The 11,287-nt window shown below is 36.4% G+C and overlaps 1 long non-coding RNA gene across 1 annotated transcript; it reads right to left on the bottom strand.

Moving 5' to 3' along the window:
• Positions 1-1,030: 1,030 nt before the first annotated feature.
• On the bottom strand, positions 1,031-6,036 carry LOC143419869 (uncharacterized). The gene is made up of 5 exons (XR_013099880.1): positions 5,771-6,036; positions 5,184-5,679; positions 4,564-4,728; positions 2,233-4,477; positions 1,031-1,460 (listed from the first exon to the last, which is right to left on the bottom strand). It is a non-coding gene; the product is annotated as an uncharacterized LOC143419869 (long non-coding RNA).
• Positions 6,037-11,287: the final 5,251 nt, after the last annotated feature.

The following is an 11,287-nucleotide window of genomic DNA, read 5'->3' on the forward strand; positions in this document are numbered from 1 at the left end:
AAATGTGATGTGGTGATATACATTTACCTTCAATGTTTCTTGTTCGTCATAAATCGAGATGTACTCAACTTCCAGGTGAAAAGGTGTATTTTCCTTACACAGCACTTGCAGTAGTCGGTTCAGACTCCGAGTTCCTGTAAGTCTAAAATTGATTGATTCTGTTCTTAAGCTGAGAAGAAAGAAGCTTTTAATAAATGATGTTTTTGCTATAAAGACCTTCTTAAATACATCTAATCTCATAGACACGTTTCTATTTTACCCTTTAATCCTTGAACAACAATAAATAAAGACAATTGTCTCCACTGCTCTCCTAAGGTGTGGTGGCTGTACTCTGCGTATAAAATGTCCGTCTTCTTTTCAGATTTTTTTTTTACATATCTCAAAAAGCAATAGAAAAAGTCAGGAATGTGGTTTTCACACAGGGGTACACCGTGATGCCGGTAAAGCAGTTTCAGAGTCTCCAGAGTCTCCAGGTTGTTGTTTGTCAGTACGCCACCATAGCATCTTTTACTTACACTTCAAAAATCTGCATTTGAAGAATTTGCCTGTGCTAATTCAGGATCTGGAATTTGCACAGGCAAATGTGGAAAGTGTGTGTGTTTGTGTGTGTGAATTTGCCTGTGCAAATTCGGGATCTAGAATTTGCACAGGGAAGTGAAAGATGTTATGATGGTGCAGTGGTCATAATGGTCACTTCACAGCAAACCTGGGGGCTTTCTGTCTGTTTGTTCTCCCTGTTTTCTCCTTTTTCTCTTTACAGTGTGCTTTAATGTGCGCTTATCAAATAATTTCACAAAATAATTTATTTTATCACAATCATAATATATTATTTATTATTTCACAGAAATATCATGGAAACCCTTTGAATACCAGAAGAAACCAAACAACTACCAGCATGTACACAAATTTGAGCTGTAAAGTACAGAATTGACGCTTATAACATAGCAAACAAACACAAAGTGGTTATTCTTTATCACTTCATCTTATGTTTTAAAATATTTAATCTTTTGAACTTATAAAGAAAGAAAAGCTCAACTCTGCTAGAAACCTGCCGTGTCTTTCCTGGCTGAACATGTTGATCCTGGAGTTTTGCTCTTGCCAGTTGTTTGATTGTATTTATTGTTTTTATTTTGTCATTGAACCATTCTGTAAACTGTTTTTTCCCCCTGATCATTGCCATACACATCACCAGTTCTCCATTATGATGCAATACAGTTTTGCCTTTACTGGTTGTATGATTTCGGTAGCAGTGACTTGTGTAGTCTCTGGCTTAAGATCTTCTGTTATTCACTGCATTAATCTTTTTTGATGATTCGTTTGTAACTGCAATTTGTCCTCTTTTCCATTTCTTGTACTGACAATGAGTTTTTCTGGGTTTTTAGAGCATTCTTTACTTTTGGCATCCTTGTTGACCTTCTTTTCTTCTTCTTTGGTTAGTGTCATTGGAGCTAGAGAGATTTCTAGAGAGAAACAAAAAGAAATATATTGCCATGGTACTTCTTTTCAGATTTTTTTTATTTATTACATATCTCAAAAAGCAATAGAAAAAGTCAGGAATGTGGTTTTCACACAGGGGTACACCGTGATGCCGGTAAAGCAGTTTCAGAGTCTCCAGAGTCTCCAGGTTGTTGTTTGTCAGTACGCCACCATAGCATCTTTTACTTACACTTCAAAAATCTGCATTTGAAGAATTTGCCTGTGCTAATTCAGAATATTATTTAATTATATTCTTTGTATTCATTCAAACTCTTCTGGCGAAGGGTGCTGGACATAGCACCCCCAAACTTAGGAGAACGAGAAAACAACCACAATAAAAACAACAAGCTCGTCATATTCCAAAAAGCGCATCTGAAGAGCATAAACTCATTCACTTTATATACAAGCACCAAATATCTAATTTGTCAGTTTGTAGTTCCAGTAGGCTGTTAGTGGAGTGGATGGTTATCTTCAGTTATTTGATCATTATGCCAGAATCTCTTAAATTCTGGCATAAGTATGAGGCCATTTTCCATCACTCACATTCTGTGGAGGTCATTAACAGTGAATATGCTGAATTCAAGTACATAATGAGGCAAAACTTAAACACGAGTCAATCAGTACATTCTCAGATATATTGGCTGCAACAGTAAAATATGAGGAGCTAAAACACATCCCACAGCTTGTGGATATTTGTGCTACATTTCAAACATCCAGTGCAGATTGTGGAAGAGGCTTTAGTTTAATGAATCGTACCAAAACAGCATCCAGAAATTGTCTTGAAGTGGACCATTTGGACCAGCTGATGTGCATGAAGTCAAAGCTGCAAGCAGACGAGGCCATCAACCTGGACAACATGTACAACCACTGGAGACGTGAGAAGGACAGACGGGAAAATTAGGGTGAAATTTAAGTTCTTAATCAGTTTAGTGCTTATTCTAGTGTCATTTATTAAGAATTTTCATGTATAATGGTTAATAGTCATTAAATGCTATTACCATGAGTAGTAGAATTTGTAATAAAAACTGTGTAATTATATATTTTGCAGAGTTAATGGAATTTTCAAATATCACATCCTTGCGCTATAGGCCACATGTGCAAAATGTGAAAGTTTTAATGTAAACAAAATTTTATCTCTAAAAGATGTACATGCCTCAATTATTCCAGAGCAGGAGCCCCACCCTGACAACACATTAAGAGTCATTCTACACATCTGTTCATGCAGTCCACTCTAACTACTTAACAGGTAACTTCCATATGTCTTCCTTCCACACTGTGTTATTGTTCAAGTAGAATGCAGAGCCCTAACTGCCTTCACACACCCAAGATCTTATTTCTTCCAGCTGTCACTCATTTCTTCAAAGTATGGGTCAGTGCCATTATGGCATGTAGTGTTTGTGAGTGGTTCATGGGTGTGCCCAATGAAGGTATTTCTTTTTAGTTTTTGTGAACGTGTACATTTGCATGTGAGATTTTACTGTTTGTCATGTGGTAGAGCAACAACACTAAACTGATGAAGAGGAAAAACCAGTCAGGCCAGTAAGGAACCTGCAACTTATTACTGAAACTTAGAAACCTGAAATCTGCTTTGTCTAACTTCTGTAGTTAACTTCTGAGGCCATCACAGGGCAGTTGTGGAGCTGTTTTGCAAAGAAGAACAGGCAAGGATTTCAGTCTCTAGATGTGCAAAGCTGGTAGAGACATACCCTAAAAGACTGGCAGCTGCAATTGCAGCAAAAGGTGGTTCTACAAAGTATTGACTCAGGGGGCTGAATAATTACACACACCCCACTTTTCAGTTATTTATTTGTAAAAAAATGTTTGGAATCATGTATGATTTTTGTTCCACTTCTCACGTGTACACCACTTTGTGTTGGTCTTTCACGTGGAATTCCAATAAAATTGATTCATGTTTGTGGCTGTAATGTGACAAAATGTGGAAAAGTTCAAGGGGGCCGAATGCTTTTGCAAGCCACTGTATACAGGCCTTTAGATTCATGTTTGAGCAGTGTCATTTGGCTCAACCAGTAAGTAGCTAGAAGAACTGGTAAGAGCCATTAATAGATGTAATACTTATTTAAAAGTTTTAAACAAAGGGAATGTCCACAGGTTAGACTTTTGTATGCATGATATTTTATTTATACAACTTAGCAAAAGCAAAGCAAAATCAATAAAATATAAAATAATATCCCATGTTTTATCTTAACCTAACTGATCTGCAGGACATGTACCTGAACGCTGATGCTGTGACATTATCTTAATTTGAGTGGCTGAAGATTAAATCTCATTCATCTCTGTGGAAAACTGACCTTCAGATATGAGACGGACCTCAGTGGGTACAAAACTATAATTCTTCAAACCTACAGACTGAAAGAGATTCATATTTGTAATATGAAATATGATATAAAAACAATGATATATCAAATGAACAGCAGAATTTAGAAGAGAATAAAGATTATACAGGTATTGAAAATCAGGCTAAAATATCTACTAATTTTTAAACACAAGAAACGAAAACTTTAATATTCACTTATTAATGTCCGTATTGTTTCTGCTGTTTCCTGCTTTTTCTTATTTGTATCACATTTTATTTAGACTGTTTCTGTTTGTCCTGATCTTCTGTTTCAGAATCAGGTTCTTTGACTTTCAATTGCTCCAATGTTTTCCACACCTGTTCTTATCTTCTGCTGTTTACGTTTTGTTTAATTGTGTCAAACCTGTTCTCAAATGCATCAAGGATTTCTTCTGTACCTTGAATCACAATGATTCCACTGTCAAATATAGACACAGTGCCTCCATCAAAGAGCTCAAGTTTGAATTTCTTGTTTTTTTCCATTCGAATAGCGTTGGATTGAGGGTAAGCTTCTTCTATTGCAGCCTTGTAGTGTGCTCCAGAGTTGGTGAAGAAAATGAGGTTACATCTTACACCATTTTGTTTTCTGTCTTCATAGAGAACCTCTGGGTTTTCCAGAGGTTCACTATGAAAACGACGAACAGGCATCTATAAAACATAAAGCAATTATTATTTTTACATAATTTCATGTTCCACTGATAAACTGTAGATGTGATGTGGTGATATACATGTACCTTCAATGTTTCTTGTTCTGTTCTAAATCAAGATGTACTCAACTTCTAGGTGAAAAGGTGTATTTTCCTTACACAGTAGTAGTCGGTTCAGACTCTGAGTTCCTGTAAGTCTAAAATTGCTCTTTTGTTTCCTGAGTAACGGAAGAGCCACTCCTTCAAACACTCCTGTTAAACAAAGGGAATGTCCAACGGTTAGACTTTTGTATGCACTGTATTTTATTTCTATAAATTAGCAAAGGCAAAGCAAAATCAATATAATATAAAATAATGTTTTATCTTAACCTAACTGATCTGTAGGACATGTACCCGAATGCTCATTTTGTGACAAGACTAAATCTCATTCATCTATGTGGAAAACTGAGTTAAACTCCCACCTGCTCAGTGACTACAAAACTAAAATTCTTCAAATCTACAGACTGAAAGACATTTTCATATTAATAATATGTTATGCAATACACTTACTTTTCCTTGACATCATTGTAAAACAATACATATATAATAATATATCTAACAAACGGCAGGATTTAAAAGAGAATAAAGATTATAAAAATATTGCAAGTCAGACTTAAATATCTAATAATTTTTAAACACAAGGAGCAAAAACTTTAATATTCACTTACTAATAGTTCAAATGTCCATATTGTTTCTGCTGTTTCCTGTTTTTTTCTTGTTGTATCACATTTCATTTAGACTGTTTCTGTTTGTCTCGTCCTTCTGTTTCAGAATCAGATTCTTCAACTTTCATTTGCTGTAATGTTTTCATCATCTGTTCTTCTTTTCTTGTGTCTACATGTTGTTTCATTTTGTTAAACATTTTCTCAAATGCATCAAGGTTTTCTTCTGTACCTTGAATCTAAATCTTTCCACTGGGAAATATGGACACAGAGAGTTCAAGTTTGAGTTTGTTGTCCATTTGAATATCCTTCAATGCTTCTTCTATTGCAGCCCTGTAGTGTGTTCCAGAGTGGGTGAAGAAAATGAGGTTACATCTTATACCAGTTTGATATGTGTCTTCATAGAGAATCTCTGCGTTTTTCCCATCAGAGTTTCACGTTTGAATATTTTCTTTTCCTCATCGTCCATTCCTTTAGGTTAGTCGAAACGACGAGCTGTCATCTAAAAAACATAAAACAATTATTATTTTTATGCTGATAAACTATTTAATAAATTCAGCACTTATAGATGTGATGTGGTGATATAAATTTACCTTCGATGAAGTAATCAAAAGCTTTTATAATAAGTAAAGACAATTGTCTCCGCTGTGGCAGCACAGATGTAAATCCTTCCAAATGTCTTCTGTGCTCTGAGTGTACAATGTCCGTCTTCTTTTCAGATCTTTTAAATATCTCAAAAAGTGACAGAAAAAGGCAGGAATGTGTTACCCACACAGGGGTCAATCAGTCTCTTGTATAGTTTTTCCAGAGACTCTGGAGTCTCTCCAGTTTTTGGGCTGTTTTTGTTAGGACAGTTTGACACACACAAACACAACACACACAGACACTCACACTTTCCGTCCTATTGGAACATTCAGTGCTTTCCTGTATTACACAACATGCCTGAACAGTGCTCTACTGCACTTCCTTTTTTCTATCAGATCATGTTTAAGTACTTTCTATTCTATTCTATTCTATTCTATCTAGTCTTATTTATAACATTGATTAGGTTTATATCACATGATGAATGAATGCATGAATGAAAATGTCTGGAGACAAGTTTTGTTTTACCCTTTAATCCTTGAACAACAGTAAGTTAAGATAATTGTCTCCGCTGCTCTCCTAAGGCGTGGCAGCTCAGATGCAAATCCTTCCAAATGTCTTCTGTACACCCAGAGTACAGAAGGCACCTAAAAGGCAGGAATGTGTTACCCACACAGGGGTACACGGTGATGCCAGTAAAGCAGTTTCAGAGTTTCTCCAGAGTCTCCGGGCTGTTGTTTGTTATTACAGTTTGACACACACAGTCAGTATAAGTTACAAACGAAATTAAAAAATTACAAAGTCATTGCTCTCATCTAATAAAATGTCCAGCTCAAAAAAACTCTATTATGATTTAGTTTGCTTTTTGTATTAAATTTGATGATGAGATTTACTTTATTTGTTGGCCTTATGAAGTTGCTGCCAAGTTTGAGTTTGTTGGCCATTTGTGTAGGTTTGGATTTGGGGTGAACTTTTCTATAGCAGCTCTGCAGCTGTCTCCAAAACAAAAACGTTTGGATTTTCATTCATAGCTTCAGTTTGAGTCATTTCCTTTCCACATCTGTTGTTGCTTTTGGGTAGTCAAAACAATGACCAGACATCTAAAAGTAAAGCATAAAACAAAATCATTGTTTATATGAAATTTTATGCAACTGATACATGCTTACATGTGTGTGTGTGTGTGTGTGTGTGTGTGTGTGTGTGTGTGTGTGTGTGTGTGTGTGTGTGTGTGATGTGGGGAAGTACCTGGTGTTTTTTTCTTGCACAGGCAAATTCAGGCTCTAGAGTCCCGCTCATGATTCTTTGACGTCACCACCCAATAGAATTCATTGTAAGTTTCACTTGTTATTGGTACAAAATAAATTGAACTTTAACTGTTTTTTGTGTCAGAAAATGTTTCAGGTTGTTTCAGTTCATGCTGAGAATAAAGAAAAACTTTACTAAACTCTAAGCTTTTACAGAAAACAGTTTAGTTGTAACTTTCAGCCTTTCCTGTTGTTTCATCTTATATAAAGCTTCTCCCCAACAAACCATCCTACTTTGGCAAAACGTCCTACCATAAGTATGCACATTTCTGCTGTCACAGAGTAATTCCAGCACAAATGTAAGTAGGTATGACGGTTTGCCACTTAACTTTACCCATCAGAGTACGCTTGTAGCTCATATTCATAAAGCCAGGACGGTTTGGCACTTAATTTTACCCATCAGAGTATGTTTCTAGCTCTTATTAACAAAGGTAGGATGATTTGTCACTTAATTTTGTGTCGTGCGCATGCGCAGAAACAACGGGTAGGATGGATTCCCAGAACACCGTATCCTAAAATTAAAAAAATATATTATTTGAATAGTATTGTGTCTTTGTTTGGTTTAAGAAATTAGAAGATGTCAAGAAATTTATTCTAAAAGACATTTCTTCAGCTGAGAGTCTGAAAGGTAGAAACACACTGTAGTTTTTACTTGCAAGGGCGGTCACAGAGCGCTCACACAAGAGTGGGGGCCCTGTGATGTGCACGCTCTGTTCTTGCACTTGTCTTTATTCAGATACAAAAATAATACAACAGTGAATACGTCTATTCATAGACAGAGGAATGTTAGTGCGTATGTATGTGTGTATGCAGGTGTATGTGTGTGTGTGATTCTGAAGGACGCGGCCCCTCTTCTTGTTAGGGAGCGCAGATAAAAGTGTCCAGCTCTCCTCTTCCTGGTAGGAGTGAAACTGCTTGTTCAGCTATTATCGCTGTGGGAAAGAATTTATAAAACAGAAACAAGTCTTGTAGTGGACAACAGTCTAAGTCATAAAAAGGTCATCATGCAGTATTCTATCACATGTAAACTTATATCATTAAAAGCTTATACTGACTACTAAGTACAATTTTCCATTGACAGAAGACAACCAGTCAAAAAGCCACTGCTCTTAGTCCAGCCTCTAAACTGCTGTCATTATAATTTAATTTTATTGGTTGTTTTGAAATTTCATTATATGGAAGCTCCTTTTCCATTAAGTCAACATGTATCCCTCATATACAAAAAATTTCGAGAGAAGGATGTTGGAGCTTCTCTGTATCCAGACAGAAAAATCCATCTGGAGTATCTAAAACACTCTGAAACCTGCACTTTTAACCCTCGCAGATTACTTATAACAAGTATGACTGAAAATAAGGAAAAGAAGGAAATGTTTTTTTTTAAACGTTTTAATTTCCAAATTTATTTTGAACAGGTGCAGTGAAGCAAACAAAAAGTAAAAATTTCCAAGCACAGTAAATCAAATGTTTACACATATTATCTTGTCAATTCAAAGAAACCCCCCCCCCACACACACACACAAAACTGCAAGCATGCTTGACAACAAACAGCAGTTCTGATTTACACTCTACAGATAAGGTTTGATGACATAATATTTCATTATATGTGAGCTGTGGAAGGGTGGTGCTTTTTAGAGGCAAATCACGACAACAGTTGCTTCAGGACAATTTATATTGTAAGGTGAAGACCTTGCAATGACACAGAGAAAACCCCAACAATCACATGACAACCAATGAGCAAGGTTGTAGTATTTTCGTTGTTACTTTTTTAATGTCAACTCTTTCATTTTTTCATTTAGGTCTTCTGTTTTTTGATCTTCTTGCTTTACGTTAATTTTGACTTTTTCTCTGAACCATGTGAGAAATTCACCCCTTTTCTCATTTGAAACATGTATCACACATTCTCCATTGCTGTGTAACATTATGGTGCTTTTGTCTGTGTCATATTTGTAAGTGATTATTTTTTCAGTTTCATCACCAAACTCCTCTTTTATCCAGTTTCTCCATTTTTCTGGATCTTTAGTATAAAACTGGTATTTATCATCTCTCGATTTTCTTTGATTTACAAACAGCTGTTCAGGTCTGCGCGCTCTTTCTTCCTCTCTGAATTTCTTTTTTTCACGGTCTGTTGCGCTTTTATTGGGATAGTCATATTGTTGAGGAGTCATCTAAAAGAAAAGATAAAAATTGCATGAGCACATTTATTTTACGCCATATCCTCAGAAATCTTGTATTCAGTGCTCACAGTTCCACTGGTGTTTCTTGTGTTTTCTGCCATTTCTTTGAATCAGTTAACTTGGTTTGAAGAAGAGTCGACTGATCCCACAGCGGCTTCCTGAGTGCAAAGGCAAACCTTAATCATTTGTACCAGATATCATATGTTCTGTTATTCAATCTAAGCTGCACGCAAGTCATAAAAACCATTGCCAAAACAAACAAACAAAACATGAATGAATAACAGTAAATTACCTGAGCTTGCACATCCTGGTGTCTTAAAGTCTAAATAAATCTGTTTCCAATTAAAATTGTGCTGGTTGAAAAGCTAGTATTAATAATTTGTTTTCCAACCCTGTTTACCTTTTCCCTCATAATGATGCCCGTGGTTACACATTTACTGTTTTCAGGTGTTCCCATGGTAAACTTTCAAATTCAGGTTTTTTTTAATCCTCTATTATTTTTAGGTTATGACGTCATTAAAGTGTTTCTGAGTATAAAATAAACAAACGGAGAGTTAAAGACATATAAAAGGATCTGTTACTTACTCAGTCTACTGCTTCAGGCAGAGTCTGTGATTTTGCTGTTTCTCGAGCGTAGTCCAAGAGAAAAGACCTGCTGACGGCTTCTTTTCCCCTTTTATACTTTCTCCCTTTTTTTTATTTATTTAATTTTTACAAACAGCCAATCATAGAGCAGAATCAGTGTTCACCAGGGACTGCAAATAAATACAAAGAAATGTGTTTCTGTAAAACAAGTTAATCTTCACCTTCATACAGTTTAACCAAACACACACACACACATTAAAGTTTATTGAGTATTTTTTGCCTGCTAGCTGTAGCATGTTTAATACTAGAGGAGGTTGCCATGGTGAAGTGGGAGGAGTTTTCTTCATATTACATTGAGATGTTTGCGCCGTACAGGGTGTAAGATGACCTGAGGGATGGACTGAAGAGCCAAAAAGGAAGTTTAAACCACCATCCTCAACTGTTTGGACCAATCATGTTAGCATTCTGTTTTTATGACACATCAAAGTATTTACTGCCGGGATGTGGTGCTCTTTTCTTCGTTTGGGTCTCCTGAGCAAAGGAAGAGACATGGAGTCGTTTTGAATCAATAAAAGCAACCAGGCAGTGTGAGCACTGCTGCTAGATAGACTTATTCTGCTGTACTTTAGTACTTAAAACCCTTTGTACATCGTGCCTCATCTACCCTGATTCACATAATCACTTTTTTTTCAATGCATAAGCGCTTTCTATCTAAAATTCACACACATTCTCTCTACAATATATCAGAGAGCAACTTGGAGTTTATTGCTTGCCCATGGTGTTCATTAGGTGCACACTCATTGTTAGGTTCTATTCAATGATGTGAATAAGGGTGGCATGTTGGTGCAGTGCTTAGCAGTGTCCCTTCACAGGAATGTGGAATTAAGTGAATGTGGCTGTAGGATAAAATGCTTTGGATGGTTACCAGGATGAGAAAAGCTCTACACAAGAGTCAGTTCATGCATTTAACACTTCTAGGGCTGGACTTATGTATTCCATTATTATCAGGATGTCCTAAAAACTCCATAAAAAAATCTTTATTTGATCCAAGGGTTCTGATGAGGACTAAAAAAAGAGCATACTTTGCCCACACTGGCTTCATTGTCCCTGTTAAATACAGAATTGGATTTAAAATCCTTCTTGTCACACACAAGGTCTTGTATAATTAGGTCCCATCTTATTTTAAAGACTTCATAGCACTGTATCATCCCACTTCTCTCTCAGACTGTGTGTTTTGTCCCTATAGTATTTAAATGTAAAATGGGAGGCAGAGCAACTCTTGGAGCAGAGCAGCTTCTAGTTTGGATCAGGTGGCCCCAAATCCTCACTCAGGTGGCCCAGGGGCTTCCCATGATGCACTGAGTGTTTCTTCTTCACTCACCTTTACACATTTCTCTTCCACAGCATGTTTTTATCCTGTCTTCCTCCTCTAACCTCAACCAGCAGCAGATGGCTGTCTCTCTCT

Source organism: Maylandia zebra, linkage group LG8 (assembly GCF_041146795.1).
Source record: "Maylandia zebra isolate NMK-2024a linkage group LG8, Mzebra_GT3a, whole genome shotgun sequence".
Lineage (NCBI taxonomy): Eukaryota > Metazoa > Chordata > Actinopteri > Cichliformes > Cichlidae > Maylandia > Maylandia zebra.